Raw genomic sequence first — 24,141 nt, forward strand, 5'->3', positions numbered from 1 at the left:
AGTGAGTGGAGAATGAAACTAAAGAAAATGGGGAGAAGAAAAGTATAGAATGGAAGAAAGAAATTGATAGGAAAATCTGTCTATATAAATCTTTGTTACTGTCATCTAATGCATTCCAGACCAACTAGGTGGCATCATGGTGGACAGAACTCCAGGCCAGCAGTCAAGAAGACTCAGACTAACTATGTGACTTGTGGGCAAGTCATTTAATACTTTTTACCTCAGTTTCCACATATGTAAAATGAACTGGCAAAAGAAAGGGCAGCCTATTCCAGTATCTTTGCCAAGAAACTCTCAAATGGAATCATGAAGAATGACAGGGAAGAAAACTCTCACTTTCCCTTCTCCCCAGTAAGTTCATTGGTGTTCATAATCTTCTATTCCCCAACTCCTACTCCCTCCAAATACCCTAGTCTCTCAGTTATTTAATTTCAATTTACTTGATTTGATCGCTACTCTTTTCATTCATATAAGAAGAATCACACTTTAGACTCTCTAGACTATCTCTTCTTCTTCTTCTTCTTTTAAAGATTTTTGCAAGGTAAATGGAGTTAAATGGCTTGCCCAAGGCCACACAGCTAGGTAATTATTAAGTGTCTGAGGCCAGATTTGAACTCAGATACTCCTGACTCCAGGACCAGTTCTCTATCCACTGCACCACCTAGCTGCCCCCTCTCTTCTTCTTTCAAGTGAATTTGTCCTAAGTGTCAAAATCCCTATGTTGGGTCTTTACAAATGCCTGCACAAAGAAAGGAGACTCAGAACAAAATATTATAATTGTTGCTGCTCTTTGACTCCCAGACTCACCTTTGCTCTCAGAAACCTTCTAACTCAAACCACACTCTTACCAGTTCAGTCAATAAACATTTATTCAGAGTTTACAATGTGCCAGTCACTGTTGCTAAACACTGGGGATAAAAAAGACAATCCTTGCCATCAATCTAAAGGGGAAAGGCAACACACAAAGGGAAGCTGAAAAACAAGAACAGGGGCTGCCTCGGGAAATTCTATGTTGGGGCACATGGAAGTCCTAAACTGCCAGGTGAGAAATGGAATATTTCAAGCTGAGTTCCGTCCTTAAATGGAAGTTTTGTTTTTCATGAATCTACCCTCCATAGGAACAGAAAGTTGAGGTAGAACTACCAAAGCTGATGGAATCTGCAAGGTGATGAGGTTCCCCTAATTATGAGCTTCCTGGGATATGAGAGAGAAGTCCTAAAGTAGTACAGTCAGCTACAAACCAAGAGTCTACTCCATCTGGACCACATCACGAAATAACAATCTCTGCAAATAACTCACATACCAGGTTTCTTCTTATACCAAGTTATATCTAAACCAGTGGTGTCAAACATACAATTGTCTAGGCTGTATGCAACCCACAATAATCCTGAATGTAGCTGGATTAAAAGTAGTTACTCTGTGATTTTAATGTATTAATGTTTTGATACAAAATGAAATATATAAACGTGTGCATTTCCAAGTTAATATGTGGCCCTCAGAGATCCTTAGGTCTGGTTCAATTTCTATTTGAATTCCACATTTCTATTTGCCTTTGACCACCACTGCTTTCAACAACTGGATGGAAATATAGGTATGTGCAATTCCTTTTTTCAGGGATTCCCTGGGATCATTGGAGGAAAAATTCTGGAAGAAGCCAGGTTCAGGAGTATTTGTATCCTCTCTTGCCTCCCATCTGGTAATATTCTAACATCCTCACAGCTCTGTCCATCATAAATATCCAATAAATCTTTAATGACTTTTTATCCTTCAAAAAATGTGTCCATGGGAAACTAGGTGGTGCAATGCATAGAGTACTGGTCTTGGAGTCAAGAAGACTCATCTTCAGGAGTTCAAATTTGGCCTCAGACACTTAATAGTTGTATGACCCTGGGCAAATTACTTAATTCCATTTGCCTCAGTTTCCTCATCTATAAAAATGAGTGGAGAAGGAAATTACCTCAGTTTCCTTGCCAAGAAAATCCCAAATGTAGTCACAAGGAATCAAACATGACTTACTAACAACACAAATTGCATTTATTCCAGTACTTTCCTTTTAGGTTTTGTTTTGGGTTTTTTTGGCAAGGCAATGGGGTTAAGTGGCTTTCCCAGGGCCACACAGCTAGGTAATTATTAAGTGTCTGAGGCCAGATTTGAACTCAGGTACTCCTGACTCCAGGGCCAGTGCTCTATCCACTGCGCCATCTAGCTGCCCCATAATACTTTCCTTTTAAGGAAAATGAAGGATAAACTTGGATATAGCTACTTGCAAAGATCCCTTACAAGATTTGGGGATCCAAGAGACCAACTAGATTGTCAATAACCTTAGATTTTGCATGCTGTTCTCAAAGACAGCTATTTCCATAACACATAGTAGTTATTGTAACTAAACCCTTTGGGTACCCTCTAACACAGGGATGGAGAACCTTGGGCCCATAAATCTTACATACACCTGGGAAATCATTTGGTCTGGCACTGCCAATCGCAGACAGGACTTGAAACTCAGTAAGTCTAGAAACTTTTTAGGGGTGAATTAATTAAATGACCAAATTTAACAGGTGAATTTTAAGATGATAATTTGTATGACCCTCGAATGATGTTATAAATATCCAAAGGGCCCTTGGCAGAGATTTCCCACCCCTGTCCAACTAAAGATTAATAGTTGAGTTTATAACTCAATCTCTCTCTGTCTCTTTGTCTTCGTATATCTGTCTGTCTCTTTGTCTCTGTCTCTGTCTTTCTCTTCTCTCCCGCCTCTCATCTGCATGAGGAATGTGCAAAAGGCAATAGAATACTAGAGCCAAGAAAGGATGCCAGTCCCAACTAATTGCTTCCTTTTTCTTTTCCAGTCATAAGCTACTCTCCTCCACAAACTCTATATTGAAAGAGGCTACAGATATGTTTATTTTGTAATTAACAAAGAATAAAGGGGCACTTTCTGAAGTTTTGGCCCAGAATTTCTAACTATGCCTCTGGGAACAGAATATAACTTCCACCCCTTCTTTTAAGGTAGGATTGATTTACACTATTAGCAAATCAAGAGGGGTGAGTTTCTACCAGGGAGGGCAGAGGTGAAAAGAATTCTAAACAATGAAGTAAAAAAATTAAATACTTTATTTGATCAGACTGTTTGCTTAAGTATACTAATGGATAATAGAATGTACTCAAGCTTCTTGGAAGATTATTAATATTTGAAGTTCTTTAGAAAAGGAATCATGAGTGTTTTAATTCCAGTTATAATTTATAGGAGTGACATTACAATAGTTATACTTGAAGTAGAGTCTGAGTTTTTCAGTTTAAAATGAACTAAGTTAAAATTTAATGAAACAGAATCTCGTATAATTAAATTGGGGGAAGGGGGAAATGAAAGGGGAAAAAAGAACTAAAAAGACTAAGGAAGAGAGTCTATAAACATATTAGGAAGGAGAACTGAAGCAAAGATTAATTAGGAGACCAAACTGGAAGTTAGATGAAAGGAAACAAGAATATGTCATGGGTAATGAAGAATATGTTTTGGTTGATTAAATAATTTACCTCTTAAAAAATTTTACATGTAGTTATTACCTAATGGTAAGTGAAATTTTACTGTGACATTTTTGATCACTTATTGCATGAATGTGCCAAGCTGGATGGTATATTGCCTAGTTTGGAGTCAGGAGAACTCATCTCCCTGAGTTCAAATTGAACCTTAGACACTTAATAGCTGTGTGACCCTGGGCAAGCCACTTAACCCTGTTTGCCTCACTTTCTCATTTGTAAAATGAGCTAAAAAAAGGAAATGCCAAGAAAATCTTTGTCAAGAAAATCCCAAATGAGTTTACAAAGAGTTGGACATGATTGAAAAAACTTGATAACAACAGTGCTAAGTTCCAGGGTTATAAAAAACAATAAGAGGCCCTGGCTTCAAGGACCTTACAGTCTTCTGGAGGATATAATTGTATTATAGGATAACTCTCATAATCCAAAAGTGTTCTAGGATAGTCTGAAAGCATACTTTCTGAAGGGTCTAAGAGTTAGGGATGACTTTAGGAAGAAGCTGTCTATATTTCTGAGTTTTGAAGAAAGAAAAGCATTCTAAAAGGCAGAAATGAAGAGAGAGGGCATTCTTGAGGAAAACCTCTAATAAAATTCACAAAGGCAGGAATTAGCATAATCAATTCAACAAACAGTAAATGTTTGATATGTGCCAGGCCCAGGGGATAGAAATAGAAAAATGAAGCAGTCTGTGCCCTCAAGAAGGTTTTATTCTTTGGAGAACTGGGGGTAGAGTATAATGTATGGTATAATAAGTACTGTGACAGTCAGTAGAAAATTATTGAATGTGTCTACAGTGTCTATGTGTCTACATTGTCAATAATAAGGATACAAAGAAAGACAAAAATCAAGGAGGGGATAAAACCACAAACAATCATTGTACAAACAAGCTATATTGGATAAATTGGAGCTAATCAATAGAAGGAAAAAACTGGAAGTGAGAATTGGGAAAGGCTTCTTGTATGAGGTAGCATTTTAGTTGAGATTTGAAAGAATCCAAGAGGTAGAGGTGAAGAAGGAGAAGGAGGCATTAGGAACAAGCCAGAGAAAGTGTCAATATTCTAAAGATGGAGTGTGTTTGAGGATCAGCAAGGAGGTCAATGCTGCTGAATCTCAGTGAGGGTTGAAAAGATGGAGAAGGTGGGGCAGAGCATGCAGATTATGAAAGAATTTGAACATAAAATAGTTATATTTGATCCTGGAAGTGATAGGAAGTCTCTGGAATTTATTGAAGGGTGAGGGTAGGAGAAAGGAGCAGTGGCGTGGTCAGCCCCAAGCTTAAGGAAGATCACTTTAGCTACTGAGTAAAGAATCAATTGGAGTGGGGAGAGGTTTATGGCAGGGAAACCAACCAGCAATAATAATGGAAGTTTGATGTGATGAGGGCCTGCATTAGCACAAAGGCTATGACACTCATTGGAGGCCCAGTTCTAACACCAGCCAACACCTTCTTAGTTCAACTTCAGTGTTGGAATAAAGTCAGGCACTCACAAGTCACTGAACATTTATTAACCAAGGAGGTTTACTTTGCCCTAACATAGCAAGAGTATGCAACAAGGATAAAGTGGTACTTAGTTTCTCTGGATATGGCTCCTTTCATCTCCATCTGGAAAGAAATCTGGTTAGGAAATCAACAGTAAAGCAGCACATGGTCTGAGACAGCAGTAAATCTGAGAGGTCCAGACTACAAGCAGTGGGACTTTTTTATGCTTCTCAACCAGCAAACTGTGTCAGAAAATGCTGAGCCCAATCAGATGTCATGGAAAGAGGAAACTGGGATTATCGAGAATTTTTTTTTTTGCTTTGGATTTTTAATAATGTTTATAACCAAAAGAAAGGAAATAAAATTCAGTAAAAAACATGCTTTTCATTGGAAAAACTTTTAAATACCAGTGGTAATTTGTTAAAAGAGAAAAAACAAACATACAAGAGAAAGCTACATATTAAAGTCTTAGAAGCAGCTCCTCAAAATTTACAACATCCCTATGTTGTTTGCTTTTCTTGTGCACTTATGTGTAATGGAGGTTGAATGGACTCTTGGAGTAGAGGAAGTCCTTGAGCATGTAGAGATATTTCCCAACTGAGTCTATGGAGTTTAACCAATATGTGAAAATTTGAGGGAAGCAGACTACAAGAAGCACTGATAACTCAAGTTTGTTGAGCCTGAATTGTGAGTATACAAATGCAGTGACCTATCTTCTCATCTCTTTTGTTTCTTTTTCATTGGAAGGATATAGCACTGCTTTGAGCTACTGCCAAAAGCCACAAAGTCCACCCAGCCACAGCAGCATGTGGAACTATGTGGTCACCTTGATCTCTTACATTTGTTCTTTTCTGTTCATAGACAAATAAGATGGAAACACACATGAGCTCTTGTGAATTCAGGAGAATCAGAGATTCCACTATCAAAAAGAACCACTTCCATTAGCAGTAATAGCAGTGACTACCAAAGTGATAGAGGTTTTGGCAGCTACTCCAATGGTAATGGAAACAAAGGACAGAAAAAAAACATATCACTAGAGGAAAGCAAATCTCAGAGAAAATGATGATTCACAGCAGAGAAAAATACTGACCAGAGTAGACAATAAATAAAAATAGCAGTCAGTTCATTAGTCAATCCATTAAGTGGTGAATTAATCTAGAAGTGGAGAACTCCAAATTCTGGTGTCGAGGATTCCGGTTCCAAAGTTTGGAATCATCCACTGATGAACTCACTCAAAAATTGACGCCAAGAGGTATGTCTGATTCTTTTAGCCATTCACAAGATTACAAAGCTCCTGGAGTGGTACTGTCTTATGCGTGTCTCTATTACTGCCCCCAATAAATGTCAAGTCCCCCCAGAATATTCTTGTTTTTCTAGATTTCTCCTACTCTAAATGTGGAAACTCCCTTTCTTTCCCTTAGTTCATCAGAGACAGAAGTTGGGTTTTTCCAAAAGACTTTTATTAACATTTAAGGGAAAGAGGTAAAGTTGCAATGCTATATTCTGCAATTTATTTTAAGTAATGGAATTTTATATGTGCCCTAATCTAGCCAAAGAGATTGGCATTAACTTCTAAGAGGTAACTGATCCTATTCCTGTCTATATTATGAAGATCACAGCAAAAATAAAATGAGAACTTCTAAAGACAATAGAATCTATAGGATAAGCTTTATGGTCATCCAAAGAGTTATGGGGAGAGAAGGAGGAAGAATTGAAGTGATTCTTAACTAATGGAGCATATCACTCTGCTTAATCATACCACCATATGCTTTTAGTCCTATAACTTGACCTGCCAATATGTTACCCTGGAGTAAACCCAGAATCTTCTTTCTGGCCTAGCACTCAAAATTTCTCTTCCATTTCAATTTCAAGTTGGCATCCCTCTGAGACCCTATGAAGTCCTCAAATTCAAACTAAATCTATGATTCACATTCTTCACAAGGGAAGTATTTGCCTCTTCCAATGTGTAGCCCATATATGCTACTAATATCCCTAACAATATACAATTCTCATCAGTGGCAAAGGAGAGCATCGTATCTCCACAGGTTTTATTCTGAAGCACTACAAAAATCCTGCTCCTGAGTAAGCAGCTCTGTGGATGTAGAACAGTGAGCTACAGGGGAAAAAAAAGAAATAAGAGAAATCTCTACTCTGGGTCTAACTTTGTTACAGCTACAGCCACCAGTTAAGAATTTTAGGCTTCCACTTCTAGTATCTATAGTGCACCAAAAGAACTATGGGTAGCAAGGTAACAGTGGATAGAGAACATTGGAAAGAAGACAATAGCTAAAGCAGCAAACCTTTCAATTGCCTGATAACAGATGGCATATACCCCAGTATACGTAAGTAAAAGTGAGAAATGAACCTTATGGAATCTAAGGAGTTTTTGGTTGCTGTATATTAAATCATTGCAGAATGTCCTTGTTGGTTTCCATTTCTTTTAAGAAAATCTTTCTCTTGGGGGTCAAGTAGGTAACTGGTACCAATTATGGGAGCTGTCCAGTGGAAAGATTTTCTGAGATTTCTAACTAAAGTTGACACACCTTTTCCTAAAACTTAGTCCTGGATCTTTTTATATAGGAATCTCTGCAATAAGGATTATAGTAATAAAGAATGAAGTCCCTGAATCTATAAGCAAACATAATCTCTAAGATGAAAGACAACATGATTTATGGAGAGCAAGTCTACTAGTATTCTTTGAAAAGTAAATAATTACATGGATAAAAGCAAATCATTCAACATAATTGATGCCTGAAATAGCACTATTCGACCTTTGTTCTCCTTATTTAAGGTTTTGACTTTATTAAAGTGCAAATATCTGTGAGAGTGGTAACACATTCAGGTTAAACTGAGAAAGATGAAAGTCCTTCAGTCATAGACATAAAATAGGTCACTCGAAGGTAGTGACAATCTCATCAAACTTGGAAATTCAATAGGATATGGTTGCTACAGAGGCAGATAAATAATAGTACTCCAGTCATGCACAGTGATAGTCAAACTTGCTTCAGAAGTACAAATAGCAAATCCATTTTCAAAGGATATCAAAGTGGAGAGCTCAAATACACAGGCATATTGTGGAAGAAGAATAATAGCTGCAGTCTTCCCCAGTTGAACCTTTTCCACTTATAAGAAAAGCATTCCTTCTCTCAATTGAAACAATTATAGAATGTAATTATACATTGTGAGGTTTTAATGTATTAACAATTTGCTTTTATTCCCTCATAACTTTATGACATTTGGACACTTCTCTGGTTGAATCAAAAAGGGAACAGTGACATTTTCTAAACAAGTAGGCTACCCAGACCTCTGTGAGCTTTAAACTTCTGGAACCTGAATGATTCCCAGAACTTAAGAATTGAAGTCATTTGAGGAGGAGACCTTTGTGTTTATACCAAAGGATAGGAAGCAGGGAGGAAAAGGATATTTTACTCTCCTCTCATGGAATTTCTGGTTCAGTGGGAGCAATATCATCCACTGGGGACCAGAACATATTCCATTTGGAAGCAAATACAGTAAAATAGTCACCCAAGGGAGGAAAGGCTATGGAAAAGATCCCAACAGACAGAAGGGACTTCCAGACTCTGGAATAGCAGGAGTTGTGTGTTGTTTTTGACACCTACATAGCCTACATGTGCCCTTATTATCCTTGCACTCTACATTTTATCCACTCTTCCCATGAATACAGTGTATATCTGTAAGAGACCCTGGGTGCCCTAGCTTTTGGGAGGAATGTTTTGTAATAACTAGTGTTGCTGTGCCATTTGAGTAAATGTCTTTAATAAGAATGGATTATATCGATTGGCTGACTGCTAATAGGAAACACACAAGTGGGAGCTCACATGCTATTGTATTGGTGGTGGTTCTTGTCCTTCATTATCGAAGAAGACGAAAATAATATCACTAGGTTAGAGACAAATTTCAGTATGTCTGACTGTGGCTGATCAGACCTATATGAGCTTGGCATGCTTTGCTACAGGTTGGGCAAAAATAGTCTATGTGAACATCTGGGTTGTTTACTCTAAACTTATATAACTCATTTTTTCCTTTGAGCTGCTTCAGTTCTGTGCTCACAGAGCACAGCACCCTCTCTGATGAGGGCATGTCAAGCTGGATGGTCCTGTACTACTACACAATCAATTTTTTTTTGGTTTTTGCAAGACAATGAGGTTAAGTGACTTGCCTAAGGTCACACAGCAAGGGAACTATTAAGTGTCTGAGGTCACATTTGAACTCAGATCCTCCTGACTCCAGGGCCAGTGCTCTATCCATTGTGCCACCTAGCTTCCCTGTACATTCAGTTCTAAAGTTCTTAAGAGACCTCCTTTTCACTGTTTGCCTTATACGAGTTCTCCATAAAAGTCTTTTTGGCAAGTATATATTTGGCATTTTAACATGATCAGTTCTTCATAGTTGCACTCTCTGAAGTAACATTTAAATTCTTGGCACTTTTGTTCAAGCAAAGACTTCATTTGCCTTTGAGGGGAGCAGGGTGGAAAGGAAAGGTGGAAGGAAATTAGGTAATTTATAAATATGCATATATATGTGAATGTATTTTGAAAAACTTTCATAACATGTAACTGGAAAAATAAAATGTCAATAAAAAAAAGAAAAGAGAGGATCTCAGTGTCTAATATCGTCTTCTGCCAGGTGATCTTCACACTTTTTCTAAGGCAATTTAAATGAAATCAATTCAGTTTTCTAGCATGGTTCTGGTAGACTGTCCAGGTTTCATGGGCATACAACAATGAGGACAGCACAAAAGCTTTGTAGAACTTCAGTTTGATAGTCAACCTCTTCTCTCCTACAATTTCTTTCAGACCCACCTAAATACTGAGCTAGCTCTGGTAATGCATGTATCAACCTCATTGTCAATGTGAACCACCCTGGAAAGTACACTGCCAAAGTGAACTCATCCACAGTATACAAAACTTCTCCATTCACTGTAATCGATGGTTCCACATATGGATGGTGTGGTGCTGGCTGTTGGGGCACCTGGGTTTTCTTGGTATTAATTGTAAGACCAAAGTTTGCCCAAGCTCCATACATTACCTTTGTCACTCTCACATCCTGTCTTGTCTCTTCTCCTTACAATCACATAGTCTTTTAGATGCCAGTGTTTGCTATGAGGGTGCATCCAGGAAGTTTTATTGCATTTAGGTAAACCATGAGGTCATGAGATGAACAAGTCTTCAGTAGTAGGTGACCATTGCTGTTCTGTTTCCAATTTCATTCCTCCCAAGGATTCCCTGCCATATCTGGTAAACTCAGATCTGAGTTTACTCTAGCTTTAAAGTCAACAAGAATTGTCTTCTTTGAAAAGGCTCTCTAGGTCTTCATAAAATTTTTCTTTAACTTCATCAAGGTTCATTATGGTAGGAGTATAGGCTCTGATAATGGTAGCACAATGTTTTCATGGAACATGGAAATCTCATTGTCATGAGCCTGTCTGTCCACTCCTTTTGGTAGACATACTAGTTTGTTGACTAGATTAGTTTTGATTGCAATCAACTGAGACAAGAAATCCTAGACTTTTACTAACTTTTGAGGGACCAAATATAGGATCTCAGTGATCTGGTTCATGTGATGAATGATGCCAAATCTTTCCAGTTCACAGTGGATCTTCTGATGAAAGTAGGAATAGTACTGGAAACATCAGGTAGATAGCACAGATTCTATGCTATCTCTGGCACATTCTACTTCACAAATCAATGGCCAGCAGAGAGCCTGACCTGGATCCGGTGCCAAAACCAAATTTTTCCATACCATCTTCCCCCTCAGTGTTTCCTAGTATGGCAGCTAAGACATCTTTGTTTGCCCTCAATATCCACACCATCCCACTGGAAACTAGAATGTCTCATGAACCTTTGTAGGTCCCAATCCACAACACAGACAAAAGGGGAAAAAAGAAAGTCACCCAATCTGATAGCAGCTGGCTGTCATTGTCCAACAACCCCCTTATATCCAAATGGAACAAGTCCTTTAGGGAATGACTTATCCTTGGGTGAGAACTAAAAGATCCTTACTGCCCCATGGAGGATTTCTCCCACCAGCACCCACACAGGTTGACCCAGTTACGTTTGATAACTCCTGGGTTTTAGGAACCATGCCTAAGTCTCACTCTCAGTGGGATAACATCCTGAAATGCCTCCTTCCTCCATTTTCAGAATATATATATATATATATATATATATATATATATATATATATATGTATACTAACTTCAGTTCCCTAGACACAGTTCCAAACTTCCTCTTAAATTTTACTAATCAATTGCCCACAATTGTTTTGTTTTGTCTTGTTTTTTGCTGGAGTTGAAGGAATAGGGAAGGAGATCCATGTCTAAAACCAGAACCCATTTGGGCAAGGCTCCAACTATAAGGCAGGCTCTGGTTACTGTGGTGCAGGCTGATCATTGGATGAGGCAGGCCTTGGAGACCCCAACCCTACCCTATATATAGATCCAATCTAACAGACTCATTGTTTCCCTTGCAAATCCCCACTGGGAACCAACAGCAAAAGGAATTCATCTCTATGAGACTAGGCAAACAATGATCCTCATCATAGCCACCTTAAAAGGGAAAAAGAATTCATGTGGAATCTGATTCAACTGACTCTGTGAAACTAAGGCCCCCAGAGCTCCCCAAGTCAACAAATCTCTGCTGCATTGACTCTATTGGACTGTGTCCTCAGCAGCAATTACACTAGTATCTCATCGGGCTGATGCTGTTTAGACTTGTCTTGCAAACTTCCCCAATTCCTTGGTGATGAAAGCCCGCCCACCCTGTGCTCCCTCTGTGAAGAAAATCCCCCAAGGGGAGGGAAACAGTAATAGGATAAGCCTGGGATTTTCTTATCATTCATTACCAAGAGTCATCTTTCCATCTTATATTTTATGACCCTGATCTCAGTTGGGATACAGCATAATTACCAGCAGAACCTCTGGGTCAGAGACAATTTCTGCCTAAGGCATGTAAGTTCATCATCAAATGTTCCTAAAATTTCTGTTGTTACCAACCCCATTAGCTGAACCTCAACTTTCATTATCTTGGTTCTTAAAATCCCAGAGCCCTGTCTCTAGCTGCTGAATATACCTTGCCTAAGGAATACAAGAGGAAGGGAGTCCTAGGGGATCTTAATTCTATAACACACATGACATTTTTTAAAAAACAAAATATATATAATTGAAGTTTCATATTAAAAACAATAATAAAATTTCATAGTTTCATATTGGAAACAACAACAACAAAGAATATTAGGACAATTTGAGTGATGAAAGAAGATCAGATCAAAACAGAAAAAAAAAGATACTGAAATGAGAGTTAGTAAGACACTGAACAAAAACTGTCCATTTTGAAAAAAACTGTCCATTTTACAAGTTTGCTTAAGGACAACCTGGAAATCCTTTTTATTAGAACTTCTATCTTTAGGTAGATAAAATGCTTTGAGAGTTTTTTTTTAATTACTATAAAAAATCCACTTATATTGAACTTTTTATTGCCTGTTGGCACTTCAGTTAGCTAGTAGCTAACTGAGAATAAAACAGGACTCCTAAGAATGATAGAAGAAATGTGAAGGAATAGATTCAGAATAAGAGGCATATTTAAGTGGGAGACTCTACTGAGGTCCCTGAAAAATGCAGACCAGGATTATAGGGCTACCAGACAATAGGAGAGGCCTAAATGAGAAAGTAGGATGGCACCAAACTGAATCCCCTTTAAAAGTAAGACTTTTTCTTTGGTGCTGGATGAAGGAAAAATTGGTTTAAAAAAAAAGCAAAATCTTTTCTTCAGCTTCAGGGGGTTCTGGGTAGAAAAACTGGAACCACTAACTTAACACAAGTTTCTCTTCCCTAACTCTGGGAGCTAATATAGACATTGGTTTTAAGGGTGTTAAAGCATGAGAGAACTTAAAATCATTTATTGTGGGGATTTTGGTAACAAAATCCAAACAAAAGAACCACCAGCCCCATTTGCCAGAGTTGAAACTAAGTTAACCTCAGGCGAATCCTCAGCTCAGCCAAAGAGGGGAAAAAAAAAAACTCACCCAGTTTTTATGCAGCCTGGCTTCAGATTATAGCAAACATTCTTCAGCTGTACAAATTCAGAGGCCTCTTTAATGTCTCTGTCTAAGCTCACACTCACCATTTCTTGCCAGGAAAATCGGCTTTAACCTGGGTTCCCATTTGGGGATGGAGTGATGCCAAACAGAACTGGGCTCTTGGGGGGAATTAGAACCAACAAATATAGCTAGTCACAGACAATGTTGTTCAGGTTCAATCACTTTTTATGGATATTAAAGATTTAAGGAAAGGAGAAGGCAGAAATGAGAATGCTCATGTCATGGAGATAGTAATCTAGGAACTAAAATCATTCTCACAGAGGCCAATGTTTTTAACAGCTGAATCAAAGCTTCAAGTAAGATTTTTAGAACTTCAGGTATAAATCTTTTAAAAATTAAAACAAGGCTAGCCTGGTGAGCCTTCAGGTAACTGCTCAGTTTGAATTGCCCAGAGGCCAGATCCCCTTGGAAGTAATTTACATGTTGCCCATTAACCTGGGGATTCCGAGTGACGTTTTCTGAAAATTGAATTTATTTCACACAAAACATATTAAATATCTACTCTATTCCCATGCGCTGTATTAGGCAATAGGAATATTAAGACAAAAAGGAGACAGAGTCTAACTTCAAATCTAACTTTCATTCTAATGGGAGGATCAAAATGGCTTCACTATGCTAGAGTTAAGAGTGTGACTAACTGTGGCTGAGCAGACCAAATGTCATCTCATTTGATCTTCACAACAACCTTGTGAAATAGCTGCTATTATTTTTGTATTATATATGAGGAAATTGAGACTGAGAGAGGAAGAGAGAGGAGAGGGAGCAAGCATTTATTAAGAACCTACTACATTTATTAAGAACACAGGCACTGTGTTAAGAGCTTTGCAAATATTCGCTCACTTGATGCTCCCCACAACCCTGTTATAATTATCCCCATTTTACAATTGAGGAAATTGCAGCAAATGGAGATTTAGATAGTTATCCAGGGCTATATAGTTAATAAGTGCTTGGATTTGGCCTAAGATCTTCCAAACTCCGAAGTCAGGACTCTACTATATTACCTAAAAGAGTTTAAAGGAACTTACTCAAGGGCACCCAGGAATGTCTGAGGCAGGATTTCAGTCTCAGATATTACTGAATCCAGTCTAGTATTCTTCCCACTGTACCAAAGCTGCCAGTCAGAGAGAGAAGATCCTCTTCTTCCCATGTGACACTAAACTATCAGTGACTTCTTTGGGTATTTGTCTATCCAACTAGTTCTAAAATAGGCTAATTATATAGTTGACCACTCCATCTCATCAATAAGAATGACATAAACAACCATGCTAAATGCTTTGCTACAATCTACATCTACTAGTCTGATAACTTTGTCAAAAATGCAATTGAGGTTACTCTGATAAGATTTGTGCATGATGAAATTTTTTTTTAATTTTATTTCTTTAAGGCAATGGGGCTAAGTAACTTGCCCAGGGTCACACAGCTAGGCAAATATTAAGTGTCCAAGTCTGGATATGAACTCAGGTTCTCCTGACTCCAGGGCCTGTGCTCTATCCACTGTGCCACCTAGCTGCCCCTCATGATAAAATCTTAATGGCATTTTGTGATCACTGTTCCCTTTTCTAGCTATTCATCCTTCTACTGTAGAATTTTTTTTTTTTAGATTTTTCAAGGCAATGGGGTTAAGTGGCTTGCCCAAGGCCACACGGCTAGGTAATTATTAAGTGTCCGAGGCCGGATTTGAACTCAGGTACTCAAGACTCCAAGGCCAGTGCTCTATCCACTGCACCACCTAGCTGTCCTCTACTGTAGAATTTTTACAGGAATCAAAGTCAAGATTGTTGTATGTGGATAGGTAGAAACTTTACATTTGATTTTGTTCTAATATAGGTGGGGTATGTGGGATGTTCAGGGAGGACCAACACTTCTAGACTTGATAAGTCATTTTCAAGACATTCACCATTAGCATTCCCCTCCCCTCCAACTCTCATCTGTGCCTCAAAGAAACTATGGCATGCTCAGTGACTCCACTCCAGTAAAACTGTATCAGCAAATGGACTAAACCTGGTTGAAGATAATCAACAGGCTTCACACCATCAGTGAGTTATGGGGCTGTCTGTTCTAAGCATGTTCTAAGCATTTCCTTGGTGGAATGGGTGAATGAGGACAATTTGCTCCAACTGTCATTAAGGCAGCTGAAACTCGTGCTGTGAAGTGCTCAGAACTTGGTCAGGCATCAAAGACACCAATCATCCACTGCATCCCAGTTATCACCAGAGGTCTTAACTTTTATCTTGAATTTCAATCATTCTGGAAGACAGGAGGTTGACAACTTTGTGCAATTCTGCTTCACTTAAATCCAATTCATTTCAAAGTCAAGATATCATCCCATGATGTCACTGGTCTTCAAAAACAAAGGAAAAACAACAACATGGATAAGATGTAGAATCTACTTTTCTTTTTTTTTTTGAAAACTGGGGCAAATTTTGCCAACTCCACTCTTTCAAGATTTCCACCATTTACCCCAATCTTCAAAAGATGACCTACCATATCTCAGCAAACACATCATAGAACCATGGGTTTAACAGGAAGCTTAGAGGTTTTCAAGTTCAATCCTTAAATTTTACAAACAGGAAAATTAACATTCAGAGAGATGAAATAATAAAATGATATTGTAGAGCTCATATCTTCCTGGTAACTTTAACTCAATAGGAGCAACTCAGGGCTCCTTTATAATTTTTCTACTTTTGTTGGATATCCACTTCGATATATAGTTTTATTCTTGTTTCATTCATGGAGTGATTGTGAGGAAAGAATTTTGTAAATTTCAAAATACTATACATATATATACATGAAAATCATGTCAGGATTATTATTGTTATTATGGAAGTGCTTGAATCTCTACACAAACTACTGTAAAATCTGGAACAGGAAGTGGTAAGATGGAAATAACATTTGAGGAAACTATCCTGGCAACTGGATAGTTTGGATTGAAGCAAAGGGAGACTGGAACCAGGAAACTGCTGTAGTAAAACAGGTGTGAAATGATGAGGGCCTGGATTAAGATGAGGGCGAGGAAATGGAAAGTGGCAAATTTCAGAGTCATTACAAAAATAGAGTTGGCACACAAAAATAGAGTTTAGTAACTGACTCGTTCATTCATTCAGTGAATGTGTTTTAAAGTAGGAACTAAAGAGGATAGATAATGAAGAATAGATCCCCTCCCCAAGAAGTTTTTAATCTATTGAGACATGAATACAAATAAACATAATTATAAACCTAATAATAATAATAGCAAACATTCATGTTGTTCCTTAAGATTTGCAAAAAACTTTTATATAACCTGCATTATTTGTGCTTCAAAAACACTTTAATGGGGGCGGCTAGGTGGCATAGTGGATAAAGCACTGGCCCTGGAGTCAGGAGTACCTGGGTTCAAATCCTGCTTCAGACACTTAATAGTTACCTAGCTGTGTGGCCTTGGGCAAGCCACTTAACCCCATTTGCCTTGCAAAAATCCTAAAAAAATAAACAAAAAACACTTTAATGAAGAGATTTTATCTCTATTATCATCCCCATTCTTGGGTTGTTGTTTTTTTTAGGCTTTTGCAAGGCAATGGGGTTTAAGAGGCTTGCCCAAGGCCACACAGCTAGGTAACTATTAAGTGTCTGAGGCTGGATTTGAACTCAAGTACTCCTGACTCCAGGGCCAGTGCTCTATCCCCTGCACCACCTAGCCACCCCTATCATCCCCATTCTTCAAGATTAATTTTAAATAGGAATAGTTTTATTCTTTATACCTGTATCTCTAACTCCTCAAACCCTATCTAGCACATAGTCATCATTTGATGACTTCTTGTAGATTAATGGATAAGGAAATTGAGTCTTAAGGAGGTTAAGTGATTTGTGCAGAATAACCTAGCTGGTAAAAATCTGAGGAAGGTACAGAATTGGGTCTTTCTGACTCTAAAACGAACTATTCAATTGTGGTATAAGAAATAACAAAATGAATGCTTTCCGAAAAACCTAGAAAGACTCACATGGATTGATGCAAAATGAAATGAGCAGAACCAGAACATTGTATACAGTAACAGAAATATTATATTATGATATATAATGATCCAAGAAAATTCTAAATGATTCATGATCAAAAATGTTATTTGCCTCCAGAGAAAAAACTGATGGAGTCTGAATGCAGATCAAAGCATACAATTTTTTTTTTACATTCCTATTTTGTTCAAGGAATTTTTTTGGTCTGTGTTTTCTCTCACAACATGACTAATATGGAAATATGTTTTGCATGACTGCACATGTATAACATATCAAATTGCTTGTTGTCTCAGGGAGAGGAGGGAGAGAATGTGGAACTCAAAAATTTTAAAAATCAGTGTTAAAATTTGTTTTTACATGTAATTGGAAAAAGTCCATTAAATAGAGAATACCAGTATCTAGCTTTTATACTAACTAGTTGCTTGCTCATAAGACAATATATGAAAAATATAGAAAAAAGGATAAAGTATGCTCTATTATTGGACTCAAAGGGCCTCTAAGGTCACTTCCAGTTGTAAATCTATGATCCTGTGATCCTTTGGATAGTTCAAAGGGATGATCTGGGTGAGAGACAGTGTCTAAGAAAATGTTGACAGTTCCTATGATGCTATTTTCAGCCTAATCTAGGTCTATAAAATATCCTCCCTTCCTCCTTCCTCAATATTATGTCTTGGAGGTATAGTTTCATCATATATGGTAATATTCTTTGGGGAGAGTGCCTGCCTCCCTGTGGGTGAAAATGAGTGTTTAAACAGATCTAAGTAGGAAAGGAAGATGGTAGTGGGTGAAAGAAACCTAAAACTCTGAAGATTGTTAGGTGACAATGCATACGATGCCAAAACCAGAGACAGAAAGACCTATAGGACTCTGAACAAGTCACTTTGTCTACTCCAATTTCTTCATCTATAAAATAAAGATAATAATAATAATAATAGCTCCTACTTCACATGATTGTTGTGAAGGGGGAAATAAACATTTATATAGTTCCCAATATGGGCCAGCACTTTTTATATTAAACAAATATTCTCTCATTTAATCTTCACATTATGAAGATCAAATACACATACCACTGTGTCTGGCTCATAAATGCCTATTTCCTTTCATTCCTTGAAGTCCAATCCCTTTCAGGGTCACTCAGATGCCCATCAGTCCAACAGACATTAAGTAGTCCATCTTAGTTCCACAGCACAGAACCAGAAGCAAAGAGAACATTTTAAGTAGACCAATTTGGACTAATCAGGAAAAACTTCCTAACAAGCAGAGCTGTCCAAAAGTGGAATGGGCTGCCTGAGGAGGAAATGGGTCCCTTAGATATCTTCAAGCAAAGGCTAATTTCTCAGGTATGTCTTAGTGGAGATACTTTTTCAGGTAGAAGTTGGAATAGCTGATAGATGAGATTCTTTCCAACTGACAGATTCTGTGATTTTGAATGGTAAAGATTGCTCCCTTGAGGTCACACAATGATAGGTCTGATTCTAATGCATTTCAAATTAAGTTCAGTATGTTTTCTTTAAAAAATTTTAATATCAAGCATTCTTTTTTTCTCCCACTCCTCTTCCTTTCCACAGAGGGGAAAAGAAAAATAAGGAAGGAAGGAAGGAAGGAAGGAAGGAAGGAAGGAAGGAAGGAAGGAAGGAAGGAAAGAAGGAGAGAGGGAGGAAAGGAAGGAGAGAAGAGGAGAAAGGAAGGGAGGAGAAGGGAGGGGAGGGGAGAGGTAGGAAGGGGAGGAGAAGAGGAGAGGAAAGGAACCCAGTATCACATTATCATAGTCAAGCAAAACAATTCCCATATTTGTCAAGTCCAAAAATAAATCTCTTATTCTTTATATTAGTCAATCATCTCTCTGTTATGAGGGAGGGAATGTTCCTTTTTATCAGTCCTCTGAAATCATGTTTGATTATTAATGGAACAGCATGGGATACTTGAAAGAATGTTGAATTAATCAATATTATACAAATGAACAATTAACTATACTTACCACTATCCTTCATTGCTTCCCATAAAGAGTGTAATAAAAATATTGTTTAAAACTATTTTATCACTTACATGAATGGAAGCATAGTGAAGTAAGCAGAATTAGGAGTAAAGTGTACACAGCAACAGCAATATTGTTAGATAAAGAATTATGAATGACTTAGTCATTCTCAGCAACACAATGATGCAAGACAATCAATCCCAAAGGACTAATGTTGAAACATACTATCTGCCTCCAGAGAAAGAACAGATACTGATTGAATACAAACTGAAGCATGCTATTTTTCTTTAATTCTTTTCTCTTTCATTTGAAGATTCAAAATGATTAATATGGAAATGTTTAATATAATTGCACATTTGTAACCCATATCTGATTGCTTACCATCTAGGGGCAGGAGGGGAGAAGAGAAAAGGGATAGAATTTGGAACTCAAAACTTTAAATAAAATTGTTTTAAAAAATTTTAAGTATTTGAGGGCAGCTAGGTGGCGCAGTGGATAGAGCACTGGCCCTGGAGTCAGGAGGACCTGAGTTCATATCCAGACTCAGACACTTAATAATTACCTAGCTGTGTAACCTTGGGCAAGCTACTTAACCCCATTGCCTTGTAAAAAACCTAAAAAAAAAAAAAATTTTAAGTGTTCTATCATAGACCTTTTCCCTATCTGTTGGAATCCAAGAAATTTTCCTACCTAACTCTTCTACTTTTATCATTTCTAATGAGATTGATTTGAGAACATACTGAAGCTGTCCTAAAGCACAGATGAGAAGGCAAATTGTACTACTCAGGATGCTTTCAATACAAGTATCTCTCAATCATTTTTAAAGTCATAGATATTTTATGAAGTACACATTCCATGTGCTTATATATATCTAACCACAGGGAGAAAGATAAATAGGTGGACAAACATAAAACATCAGAAATAATCTCCTATATGTAGTTAAGTAGTACAGAGAATAGAGCACTGGACCTAGAGTTAGAAGACCTGGTTCTGAGTCCAGAAATTCAGAAATATATAATGGAGTCACGTCATAGATCTTACTGGAACTCAACTATTTATGTTTGTTGAGAGACAGAGACAGAAATTATAACCATCTAAACTCCATCCAATTCATTCAAAGATGATCCATAGTGAGCATGAGCTGAAAGATGTGCATCTACTGTTTTCTCAGTGTATTTCTGAGTACCACACTGGATGGTATTTTTTTCCTTTCCTCTTCATCCTACCCACAGATATCCTATTCATTCTAGGCACCTATGTGGCATAGTACATAGAAAGTGACTTGGAGTCAGGAAGACTTGGATTCAAATCCTACCTTCAATATTAGCTGTGTAATCTAGGTAAGTTATTTAACTCTCTAACATCTAATATCTCTAAAATGAGGGTAATGATAGCATGTGCTTCATAGGGTAGTTTTAAGTCTCAAATGAACTAATATCTGAAAATTATTATGTAACTTTTTTTATGTACAGATTATATATCATCATCATCATCAAGCTTATAGTGCTTATGAGAAAGTTGGCCTTCCCAGCATTTCTGTGAGCTCAAAGGGTCCTGCAATTTTCCTTTTTATTTCTTTATGTCCTTTTTTGATGGTGAAACAAGACATAATAGCTAAGTTTGAATAGAATCATATTTTTTTGTGAATTCCTTTAGTTTAAATTCCTTAATCATCAGTTTTTCTGCTAGTTAAGTCCTGATTTGCTTTTGCTTTCTTTTTCATTTCCCCCCTTTCTTCTGATCAATAGTTGAGCTGGGTGTAATGAAAAAAAAATCAAACCCAATTTATTATCACAGCAACTATTTTAGATCTGTCTATCCTCTAATATAGATTTCCCTCTTCCTTTAAAAAGGCCTCTGTCCTTTGTTAGTTACAATTATTTAAAGATATTATAATATTATGGGTGATGTAAAGGATTTTTAAAGATAATTTTGATTGTATAAGATTTATGGTTTTGTTTTGCTGTCTGTAGAACCTAATAGTATCATATACTACTCTACTATATTAGTTGTGTGCAAAAGGTAAATTGTTTAATCTCTCAGGGCCTCAACACAACTCTCTAAGATTGCAAATAAATGATGAATTGCAATTTGCATTGATAGGTGGACCTTCCATACAAGGAATTTCCTATACATAAAAGGACACATTTGCTTGTGCATGTACATAAATTATTTTTATAACAGTATGACAGATATACACTAATTTATCTCTTGTATTAGTGCTAATAATTATGCAGAACATCTTTTTAACTTTTTCCAAAGTTAATATCATTGGAAATCAGAGCAATTTCATTTTGAACTTCAATTCACTGTGTTCAAAACACTTCAAAATGATTCTTTCTTGTCTCTATTCCAAAATGACTGAATGTACCCATAGAATGTAAGTTCATTTTGAATGCAATAGATGAAAACATCCAACTCTCCCTTAAAACACTGAGGATATACATAGTCTAGGAAATTTGACTGTCAAATCTAATTGCATAAATCAGAACTATTTTTCACATTAGTTTGCAGTCATGTAAAGGGTTATAATTCATTGTTCTGATGCTTGTGGTGGGTGAAAGACTTCTGCCCAAAAAGAATTTTCCCTTCAACATACTAGAGAAGTGGTCACCCAATCTTTGTTTCAAGACTTCTAGACTTTCTAAACAGCAGCATCGACTAGTAACTAGATGGGGCTACTTCTTATGCATAGGACAACAGTCGACATGGTTTGATTTGTGTGATGTCAACACAAAAGACTTAAGATAAAAGGTAGAGATTAACCAGTCTGACACACTGTCTAAAATTTCCACCATTAGAACCATGCTTGAGTGACGACTACTACTAAAATTCTTGCAATAAATGGTTTTAAATTTTCTCATGCTTTAAAATTCTTAAAACCAATGTCTACATTAGCTTTCAGAGTTCATTGGTTCCTAGAAACATTTTACTTTTCTGATTCTCATATTTATTTGGGGTCAGTGGCTCCCAGCACTTAATGTTCCCAGACCTGTAAATGAGAGTGAGCTGTGTTAAGTACCCAAGGGCAGTAAATACGGTGTTTGGAATGGTATATTATTCCCTGGAAATGTTAGATTCATAGGATAATAAATAATGATTATAGGTAACATTCATGTAGCACTATAAGTTTTGAAATATAGTTTACATGGATCACTTCATTTGATCCTAACAACTCTGTGAGTGGATGCTATTAATCAGTCAAAAAGCATTTATTAATCACTTACTTGGTGTATAATTGGAGTGAACTGGATATATGGAGTATTAAGGAGGACTATCATTTCTGGTGAGAGGTTAAATGACTTCTTAGAGCTCATCTACCTTTGGTGTCCAAATGATTCACCCAATTCTCACCTGTGACTCCAAGTAGCATATACAGTGATCACATGCCAATAAACCACCTTGGCTGATGGGTTAAACCAGATGGAGGTCCTGATAGATCTCAAAATTGTTGGTAAGTTAGGGGTATATCGAGCCCAACTTTATGACAACCTCTCTTGCCAGAATGGAAGGATGAAAATAATATGTTCCATTGATCATGGAGGTAGCTGAAGCATTTAGGAGCTTGGTAAGACAATGCATCCCAAGCCATTCCCAAACATCTTGACTTGTGTCATGCCACAGGACTTCAATGACCCTGAAAGAGAGAAACTGTGATTGTGCAACTTTGCCTCACTTTAATCCAATTCATTTGAAAGTAAAGACATCATCTCTATGATGCCATTGGTACAACAGCAACAACATTAATCAGTTATTGTGAAGCAGATGAAGCTAGGGACCGATCTTGTGCTTTCATTGGTAGAGGGAACCGTCTCCCTACCAATACAAGCCAATATCTTAAAAAGTTATCTAGAACATCAAGAGGTTAACCGACTCTCCTAGAGTCATATAGCTAGGCTGCATCAGAAGCAGGAGTTGAATCTGGGTCTTCCTAGTATTGAAACCTGTTCTCTATTAAATAGGTCATTCTGTCTCTTTCTTTCTCCACGTCATCTCTTCATTTCTGCCTTTCACCATCTTGGGCACAACAAGTAATAGCAGATGTTTAAAATTGATTTTTTGAAAACCAATTAAATACCTTCAACTAAAGTCAATTCCTAGAAATATTGGCTGATTGGTTGGTAGAACCTAGCAAATTTCAGCTCTGTCATCCAAACTCTGGGGCCTGGGTAGACAGATAATTAGCTATTTTTCTGCAATTCTACTACCACTTCCTCTGAGTGGCTCATGACATAAAACACCCTGTGTATGGCTCAGGGCCTGGGCAAGTTTCTCATTGCTCCAGGCCCCTCTGCAGCTTCCCAGAGACTTCAAAGACTGAGTTCTACAGGATGTGAATAAAAGGGTCCTTCAAAACTTAATTGATGACTCACTCAGTTTTATCATTAACATTTTGTTACCCAAGCTCTGCAAACCCAAGAATAATAACAGCTTACCTTTATATAACACTTTACAATTTGCAAAGTATTCTACATATATTATCTCATTTGTTCCTGAGGTAAGTGCCATTATTACCCACATTTAACAAATGTAGAACTCTAGGTACAGAGAAGTTAGCTGATTTGCCCAAGGTCACACAGTTAATACATATCTAATCACTACTCAACTCTTATCACTCCAGGTTCAGGGCTCTAGCTACCATCAGGATGCTTCCCCCCCAAAAATATAGCTCTTCATCATTGAATCCTTTAGTCTTTTTTCCCCCATCCTTCCCCTCTCCTTGACATTCAGAATTGGTACCAGCTACCAAAAGATCTGTTATTTTTCAAAGATTTTTATGACAATAGCAATTGCCTCTAGCATAAAATTGCATAGGCCTAACACTACCAGCACAGTTGTGTAAGGCAAAGTAAAAACAAAAACCAAAAACAGGGAAGCCAAGCAGAGACCTAAGACATGAACAATAGAGAAAGAAGGTTGGGGCGGGGGGAGGAGGAGCATGAGAATTGTCAGGGAATAAGAGTAAGATATTACCATTTGATTACTCACTGTCTGCCAGACTGTAGATTTTCCAGATGGAAAAGCCAAATGGAAAGAGGAGTAAGTT

Source organism: Macrotis lagotis, chromosome X (assembly GCF_037893015.1).
Source record: "Macrotis lagotis isolate mMagLag1 chromosome X, bilby.v1.9.chrom.fasta, whole genome shotgun sequence".
NCBI lineage: Eukaryota > Metazoa > Chordata > Mammalia > Peramelemorphia > Peramelidae > Macrotis > Macrotis lagotis.